General features: G+C 36.3%; 1 pseudogene; it reads left to right on the top strand.

Annotated features, from left to right (window-relative positions):
* Positions 1–8,797: 8,797 nt before the first annotated feature.
* Positions 8,798–9,915, top strand: LOC101143388 (nucleophosmin-like; annotated as a pseudogene).
* Positions 9,916–10,159: the final 244 nt, after the last annotated feature.

Raw genomic sequence — 10,159 nt, 5'->3', positions numbered from 1 at the left:
ATGACAGTAGTCTTAACAACAAAAGTCAGAAGACAAGGAAATGTTTTCAGTGTACTGTAAGAAAACAACCGCCAACTAAAATTTTCTACAAAGTTTTCTACAAAACTATCAAGAATGAAGGTAAAATAATGTCATTTTCAGACAAAAAGAGATTTTGACACCTATGGAACCCTACTAAAAGAAATTCTACAAGATACACCCAAGCAGAAGAAAAACACACTCTAATAGAAAGTCTAAAATGCAAAAAGAAAGGAAAGGCTTAGGAAGTGTTAAATATTGGGGTAAATTTAAGCAAACATTGTGCTAAACAATAGTATTAATGTCTTGAGGGATTAAAATGATAAAACATGTATCAGTAGCATATAAATTGGAACATAAGTAAATGAAAGGAATCCATTCTAAGTACTTGTAATGTCTTGGATTAAAGTTATTAATTATTTTTACAATTTGTAAAAGTTACATATATATGTTTTAATGGTTAGATAAATACTATATAAGAGAAAGAGGGTATATTCATTTCAAAGTCATAGTGGGGAAGCAATGTAATGAAAATACATGTTTGATTCAAAGAAGAAAAGGAAGAAGGCATGATAAAGCAAACACCACAAATGGATAGCTTAGAATAAAATGGTACATTTATCCCAAAGTACCAGTAATTCTATTAAATGTAAATGACTAGATGCTCCAGTTAAAATATAAAGATTGTCAGCTTGGATAAAAGACAAAAACCATTTATATGCTGTTGAAAAAATGCACATCTAAAAATTAAGGTTAAGGAAATACCAAAAGCCAAAGATGAAAGAAATATATGTTAGCCAAATACTAACCAAAAAACCCTGGCATTATTTTGCATTTTCTTTTGAGTAATGGCTGATATATCAATGTCAGACAAATTAGACATTAAGTTGGTGCATTACTAGAAATGAATTGGGATAGTGCACAATGATAAAAGGTTTAATTCAACATGAGAATTTAGCAATTTTAAGATTTTATGTTTCTATGTATATAGGCCTCCTTTCCCCAAAGGGAAATAGATAAATAAATATCATGATGGGAAATTTTAACATACGTCTCTCAAAAGTTGATGGGAAAGTCAGAAAAATTAGTAAAGTTATTTAAGATTTCAATAACACAACAATATATATGTATTTATGTACATAAATTCATATTTAGATATATAAAAATTCATATCCTTTTGAAGAAATGCAGAATTTATAATCTTTTGAGGCTCATATGAAACATTTTTTAAAAACAACCAAATGTCATGCTAAAACAAAAATTTATAAATTTCAAGTACTATATTAAGTATATTAAGTATTTTATTAAGTATGTTCTTTGACCACAACACCAGTAGCAAATTGAAAATTAGAAAATTCTCATATGTTTTGAAATTTTAAAATACACTTCAACTGACAATCAAAAGAGAATCATAATACAAATGAGAAAGTATTTTGAACAGAATGATAATGAAAATATTATATATCAAAACATGCGGGATACAGCTAAAGCTAGATACAAATCATAGCTTTAAATGAACTAATTAGAAAAGAGGAAAGGCTGAAATTTGATGGTGATGTTAGAAAAAGGAGAGCAAAATATACAAGTAAGTAGTGGAGCAAATAACAAGAGCAAAAATTAATAAAATATAAAACAGAGAATCAACAAAGTCAAAAGTTTTTTTAAAGACTCATAAAATTGACAAACCTCTGGTGAAATCAGGAAGGGTGGGAGACAGAGATTGGGGGAGAGAGAGAGAGAGAGATTCCAAATGATCCAAATCAGGAATTAAAAGCTGAATCACTGCAGAACTACATTTTCTGCCACTTTTAAAAGTTATTCTTACTAATAAAGTATTTTACATACTTTTTCTTACTTAATATATTGTAGTGAGTACTTATCATGTAAAACAAACAGCTGGTGCTTGCTTAGTTTGTAGTCCTGGCTTTTTTTTTCCCTATGATGTGCTTATTCAAAAGGAAAGTGTATTTTTTTCTCAATTATATTTTACTTAGAATTAAGGATTATCTTAAATCACAAATGACTGCCATATCATAAAAAAAATAGCTTTTCATTAGATTCATGCAACATGAGCTCCTGAAAGTTTGGAAGTATCAGATGAAAATATATGAGAAATTATTTATTTCAAAATTTATTGATAGAACAGAATGGTCCTTGAATTTAAAAAAGGGGGAAAAGTGAAGATGATGATTATGAGGAAGTTAATGACTGGGAAAGGTAGAAATGACAAAGAAATGGTGAGACTTGTAAATGTGAATGGCCACAGTAATAAAAAGTAAAAGTAGAAAGTCGGTAATTTCAGACAAATCACTTTATTTACAAGTATGTAATTAAAACATCTGTGTACAATCATTTCTATAGACACTATCTTACAGAGTTGTTTTGTGTCTTTGGAAAAACTACATATGAGCTTTGGGTTTCAGCTTCTTTTTCTACTAGATGAGTAGACTGGATAAGATAATTCCAAATCTTCAAAATAGGATGGTTATTATGTTAGAAAGGAAACATTCTAGAAGAATTAAAAGCGTAGACTTTAGAGTCATGAATTCATTTGTTCATTTAACAAATATTTATTGAACAACTATTATGTGCCAGGAGCTCTGTGTTAGACCCTGAGGATAGAGACAAGGTCTTTCTCACCATAGAATTTCTCTTCTATTAAAGAGATGGGCTCTAAACAGGTGAAATATTATGCAAAAATGTAAAATACTATGTGACATGTGCTATATGAGTAATAGGGTGTTGTGATACAGATTAAAAGAGATGTTTGAAAGCTTCTTGGTACTGTACCTAACTTACAATAAAATGCTGGTTGAGATCATAATTTTATTCTAGAAGCCTATAGAGCTGATCTTTAGTCAGGACTCATTTTGTTGCAAAAGGTGGAAACCCAAACAATGTTGGCTTAATTAAAAAAAAATGGAATGTGTTTATTCATGTATTTTGGAAGCCCAGGGTTGGCTTAGGCACAGTTGAACTTGGTGTCTTGAAGGATATTGTCAGGTTTACTTGTTCTTACCTGTTTCCCCTACCCTACTGCCAGAGATAAGCTTCATAAGAGCAGACATTATCTCCAGCTTGAGTGTATGGTGGTTACAGTCAGGGACGATGGAGGAACAAACGTGTTTGTGGATTGCTGTATTTAGGTCACTGTGCCTGAGGCAGACAGACATTTCCCACTTTGCTCTTTTAGTAATAACATCTTCATAAATTTTAGTTAGGCATGTGGCCATCTAACTAGAGAACATGTTTCTCAGTCTTCCTTGCAGCTAAGTGTGGCCAATTCTTCAACAATGCAATGTGATTGGAAGTGATGTGTGCAACTTCTGTACCACTTTTAAAAATCACTTGCCCTCTCCCGGCAAGTGCTCTATCTCTTTTCCATCTGCTGAAATGAAGACACAGTGTTGGTTTCACCTGCTTCATCCATGTAGCCAGCACTCTAGCAGCCTTTCTCAATCAGGGGTTTCAGAAAAGAATTAAGCCCTAATGCCCTCAGGCATGAGGCATCCGTTGTATAATGCATTGAGTTCTCTCCTATGCATCAAGAATGGTATTAGCAGTAGTTTCACAGCTTGAGGTCTTAGTTTTAAGTCTTTAATCCATTTTGATTTGATTTTTGTACATGGTGAGATATAGGAGTCTAGTTCCACTCTTCTGCATATTGATATTCAGTTTTCCCAGCACCATGTATTGAAGAGACTGTCTTCTCCCCAGAGTATGTTCTTGGCCCCTTTGTCGAAAATGAATTCACTGTAGACATATGGATTTGTTTCTGGGTTCTCTTGGGTTTGTTTCTGGGTTCTCAATTCTGTTCCATTGGTCTATGTGTCTGTTTTTATGCAAGTGCCATGCTGTTTTGATTACTGTATACTGTAGCTGTATAGTATAATTTGAAGTCAGGTAATGTGATTCCTCCAGTTTTTTTTTGTTGTTGTTGTTTGTTTGTTTGTTTTTGAGACAGAGTCTCACTCTGTTGCCCAGGCTGGAGTACAGTAGTGCTATCTCAGCTCACTGCAACTTCCACCTCCTGGATTCAAGCGATTCTCCTGCCTCAGCCTCCCAAGTAGCTTGGATTACAAGCGCCTGCCCCCACACCCAGCTAATTTTTGTATTTTTAGTAGAGACGGGATTTTGCCATGTTGGCCAGGCTGGTCTGGAACTCCTGACCTCAAGTGATCCACCTACCTCGGCCTCCCAAAGCGCTGGGATTACAGGCATAAGCCACAGTTTCATTCATACCCAGTATGGCTTTACTCTCCACTGTGAAAGGGCAGCACCAAGTTCAATGTAAAGTCCTATAGTCACTGTTCTCTCCCTCCCCCAAGTGCACAGACTCTTCCTGCTACACAGCCATTGCTGGGGATAGGGGAGGGGTGGCATCTGCAATTCAATGCAGTCTCTCTGACCCTCCTCAATGCCTCTTTCCATGATATGAAGTTAAAGCCAGGTGCTATGATTGTTCACCTGATTTTTGGTTCTTGTGATGGTGCTATTCTGTGTGCAGATAATTGTTAAAATTTGGTGTTCCTTCCGGAGGTACAAATGGTGTAGGCTTCTATTCTGCCATCTTTCTTTGCCCTGTCCTTTTGTTTCCTGAGAGGTATTATATTAATGGAAATCTAATATACAACCCGCAATTATGCTCTTGAAAGTCCCTTCCTTTTGTTTTTAATATTTAAATTTCAATAGCTTTAGGGGTACAAGTGGTTTTTGATTACATGGATGAATTGTATAGAAATGAAATCTGGGTTTTTATTGTACCTGTCACCTGAATAGTATACATTGTACCCAATAGATACTTTTTCTTTTTTTTTGAGAGGGAGTCTCACTTTGTCACCCAGGCTGGATTGCAGTGGCACGATCTTGGTTCACTGCAACCTCTACATTCTGGGTTCGAGCGATTCTCCTGCCTCAGCCTTCCAAGTAGCTGGGACTATAGGCGTGCACCACCATGCCCGTCTAATTTTTGTATTTTTAGTAGAGATGGTGTTTCACCATGTTGGCCAGGCTGGTCTCAAAGTCCTGACCTCAAGTGATCCACCCGCCTTGGCCTCCCAAAGTGCTGAGATAACAGGCGTGAGCCACTTATCTCATGCCTGGCCCCAATAGATATTTTTCATCCCTCACCCGCCTTCCCTCCTCCCTTCTTCTAAGTCTCCAAAGTCCATTATACCACTCTGTATGTCTTTGCATACCCGTATGTTAGCCCCCACTTATAAGTGAGAACATCCTGTATTTGGTTTTCGATTCCTGAGTTACTTCACTTAGGGTAATGGCCTCCAATTCCAACCAAGTAGTTTCAAAAGACATCGTTTCATTCTTTTCCAAGGGTGAGTAGTATTCTGTGATGTATATGTACTACATTTTCTTTATCCACTTATTGGTTTATGGGCACTTAGGTTAATTCTATATCTTTACAATTGTGAATTGTGCTGCAATAAACACTCATATACAAGGGTCTTTTTGGTATAATGACCTATTTTCCTTTGGGCAGATACTCCGTAGTGGGATTGCTGGATCAAATGGTAGGCCTATTTTTAGTTCTTTGAGAAATCTTCATACTGTTTTCCACATTGAAAAACCTAAGAAAAACTCTTCTGGACATTGGCCTGGGCAAAAGATTTATGACTAAGACTCCAAAATCAAATATAACAAAGCCAAAAATAAATAAATGAGACATAATTAAACTAAAAAGCTCTGCACAGCAGAAGAAATAATCAACAGGGTAAACAGACAACCTAAAGAATGGGAGAAGATATTTGCCAACTCTATCTCCAAGCAAAGGACTAATATCCAGAATCTATAAGGAACTCAAACAAATTAGAAAAAAAAATACAAATAATTCCATTAAAAATTGGGCAAACAATATGAACAGACATTTCTCAAAAGAAAATATACAAATGACCATCAAACATTGGAAAAAATGCTCAATATCACTAATTATTAGGGAAATGCAAATTAAATCCACAATAAGATACCACCTTACTCCAGCCAGAATGGCCCAAAAATCAAAAAACAATAGATGTTTGTTTGCATGGATGTGGTAAAAAGGGAATGTTTATCACTGCTAGTGGGAATGTAAACTAGCACAACCTCTTCCTCTTTTCCTCAGGTGTTTTGTGTTGTTTTGCTTTGTTTGTATACAAAGCTGCTGAAGATACCTTCTGTGCCACATGATCCAATGTCTTGCTCATTCCCAAAGGGGCTTTGTCTCATCCCACTTTCCACCTTTTTATGTAGAGAAACTTGCTTTCTCTGCTAAGTCTTCCCCCTCATATTTTATCTTTGTGGGTTAGTCTCCATTATTAGTTTACCATTCTGTAGTCTATGTAACCAAAGATAAGGGACCTTGTTGGGAAAGTCAAGGGTGCTCTGCTGAGGACTGAAAGGGGTGGTGAGGCATTGAGCAGGCAAGGACAACCTTCTCTTTAGTAAATTGTAAAGGAGGAAAAATATAAACACTCAGGAGTTAATAAAGCTATCACTGCAATGTTACAACATTAATATATTGTGAAAATTTTCCGTGGAAAAAACAAGTGCACATTTATTTTTTATTTTTTGAGATGGAGTTTCATTCTTGTTGCCCAGGCTGGGGTGCAGTGGTGCGATCTTGGCTAACTGCAACCTCCATCTCCCGAGTTCAAGCAATTCTCCCACCTCAGCCTCCCAAGTAGCTGGGATTATAGGTGCCTGCCACCACGCCGGCTAATTTTTTTGTAGTTTTAATAGAGATGGGGTTTCACCATGTTTGCCAGGCTGGTGTCAAACTCCTGACTTCAGGTGATCTGCCCGCCTCAGCCTCCCAGAGTGCTGGGATTACAGGCGTGGGCCACCACGCCCAGCCTACACTTATCATTAGTAATGACTACACAATGCATCATTCCATATGCAGGTGGTATCTATATATGTACTCTGTTTTCTACTGGTGAATACTTAATTTGTTAAAAATGTTTTATTAATATAAAACCTGCTGTGAACATCCATGGACATACATCTTTGAGTATTTTTCAACTTATTTATTTTGAGCAAGTTTTGTAAAGTGAGATTGCTGGTCCAAAGGAATGCACATTAATGAAAATTTTGCCTTATTGCCCTTCAGAAAGATTTACCAATTTGTCTTTTACTAATGATGTGAGATATCATTTGTGCCACAATTATGCCAGGACTAGTTATCATCACTTTTTTAAGCTTTGTCAATTCAATAGGCAACATAATTATTTCATTTATTTCTTCAATAGTGAATCTGAATTTTTTTGTTTTTATCTTTTTTGTTTTACTTTTATTGATTGTTGATTTTTAAAATTATATATTTGTTTCCTACTGAGGTTGAATTGTAATTTAACATTTGGCCATGTACCATATGATTTTGGGATTGGAAAATGTTTTCAAGATATTGTTAGCCATAACCAATCATGGTGAAATTTACTAAATTGCAATCCTTTCATGGTGAAATTTACTAAATTTCAATCCTTTCCTTGACCTTGTTTTCAATCATTTGCCCCTATAACTCACACACACACAAAGCAATTCCAGCAGAATGAAATAAATTCATCCAATAATTTTGATAAATCAAACAAAAAAGTTTTGTAATAGAACCATATATCTCTTATCATCTAAGGGTCAGGACCTTATTGCTTTTAAGGAATAAGATACTCATGATGGGTTAGCTAACCTTACAGATGGAAGGAAGCTCAGGAGGCCCAGCCAACTTAGTGACAGCAACACAGTACATAGGCCAGTTTTGTGCAGTGGCAAGTAAGAAAAGTTAGTATGAAGAAGGGGAAATGCATTTCCTGAAGCTTCTGAGCAAGGGCAGAATCAGGACTCAAACTCAGATCTGTCTACAAATCCAGTGTCTTTTTGACAAAAAACAAAAACAAAAAGCAAAAGAAGACCAAAGGAAATCTAAAGAGAAAGAAAATGATTGTTTCTTTCGTAGGACAGCTATGGTTGATTAGAGGAGGCAGGACATGTTCAAACCTTTCTTTCTAGCATAAATAAAAGGCTGATTTGGTCATAATGAGAAAAGTTATGTTTATGGTCAGTAATGTGATGGGCCAAAGAGATCATGTTTTTAAAAGTTCTGTGTTTTAATTATTACATTTATTGCCCTTTATTCTGTTTCCTGACAATTCGAATCCCAGTTGTTCTAGAAGGTTGGTGCCTCCTAAGTCCCTCTTCCTCTAACAAGTGTCTGTTTGAAATGCTTGTTCCCCACTGCCGTAAAGAAATAGCACTTGAACATAAATTTAATTTACTCAGCAAGGCCATTTTTATACTTTCTGCAGAAAGGGTACACTCACCAGCAGTTTTGCCATGAGAGTACAACAAACAAAGGAGACAGGGTCATTTATAACCTGACAGATCCACCCTACTGCTGTGTCTGGTTTCCACTGGCTGGAACGGGATCTCACATTCTGTATTTGTCCTGATTGGCTAGCAACTTAGAACTTTTTAAAAGAGGCAAAGGTAGAGGAAAACAAAGGAAGGAGGAAGTAACTTGTGGAGTGCTGAGAAAGGTAAAAACAACTTTAAATAAGGAAGAGGAACAGGTTATGTCCTAATGCTTGCTTGGACCATTATAAGCATGACAGGGCGAATATTTAGACTAAGTTGTAGGAGCTAAGAACATAAAGTACATTGATTTCTTTATCATGGCTAGCAGATATTTAAGAATGTCCCCTGATATGATTCCGTCCTGTGTGGCTGTTCTCTGGAGCAGCGTTCGTTTATCTTCGTCCGCCTTCTCTCCTACCTAAGTGCGTGCTGCCTCCCGATGGAAGATCTGATGGACGTGGACATGAGCTCCCTGAGGCCCCAGAACTATCTTTTTGGTTGTGAACTAAAGGCCGACAAAGATTATCACTTTAAGGTGGATAATGATGAAAATGAGCACCAGTTATCTTTAAGAACGGTCAGTTTAGGGGCTGGTGCAAAGGATGAATTGCACATTGTTGAAGCAGAGGCAATGAATTACAAAGGCAGTCCAATTAAAGTAATACAGGCAACTTTGTAAATGTCTGTACAGCCAACGGTTTCCCTCGGGGGCTTTGAAATAACACCACCAGTGGTCTTAAGGTTGAAGTGTGGTTCAGGGCCGGTGCATATTAGTGGACAGCACTTAGTAGCTGTGGAGGAAGATGCAGAGTCAGAAGATGAAGAGGAGGACGATGTGAAACTCTTAAGTATATCTGGAAAGCAATCTGCCCTTGGAGGTAGTAGCAAGGTTCCACAGAAAAAAGTAAAACTTGCTGCTGATGAAGATGATGATGATGATGATGATGAAGATGATGATGATGAAGATGATGATGATGATTTTAATGAGGAGGAAGCTGAAGAAAAATTGCCAGTGAAGAAATCTATACAAGATACTCCAGACAAAAATGCACAAAAGTCAAATCAGAATGGAAAAGACTCAAAACCATCAACACCAAGATCAAAAGGACAAGAATCTTTCAAAAAACAGGAAAAAAACTCCTAAAACACCAAAAGGACCTAGTTCTGTAGAAGACATTAAAGCAAAAATGCAAGCAAGTATAGAAAAAGGTGGTTCTCTTCCCAAAGTGGAAGCCAAGTTCATCAATTATGTGAAGAATTGCTTCCGGATGACTGACCAAGAGGCTATTCAAGATCTCTGGCAGTGGAGGAAGTCTGTTTAAGAAAATAGTTTAAACAATTTGTTAAAAATTTTCCATCTTATTTCATTTCTGTAACAGTTGATATCTGGCTGTCCTTTTTATGATGCAGAGTGAGAACTTTCCCTACCGTGTTTGATAAATGTTGTCCAGGTTCTATTGCCAAGAATGTGTTGTCCAAAATGCCTGTTTAGTTTTTAAAGATGGAACTCCACCCTTTGCTTGGTTTTAAGTATGTATGGAATGTTATGATAGGACATAGTAGTAGCAGTGGTCAGACATGGAAATCATGGGGAGACAAAAATATACCTGTGAAATAAAACTCAGTATTTTAATAAAGTAAAAAAAAAAAAAAGAATGGTAGCACAGGTCTTTAAATAAATGTTGCTTGTAAGATAAGTTACTATTTATTTCTAATCAAATGGGGGAGGAAAGTCTTTGAAGAGGAACCTTTATTTTTTACATGTCCCATGCAGGTCAAGCTCACATGGAACTGTTTGACA

This window comes from Gorilla gorilla, chromosome 7 (assembly GCF_029281585.2).
Source record: "Gorilla gorilla gorilla isolate KB3781 chromosome 7, NHGRI_mGorGor1-v2.1_pri, whole genome shotgun sequence".
Classification (NCBI taxonomy): Eukaryota; Metazoa; Chordata; class Mammalia; order Primates; family Hominidae; genus Gorilla; species Gorilla gorilla.
Note: the sequence above shows the minus strand (reverse complement) of the source record. Positions and strands in the feature narration are given on the sequence as shown.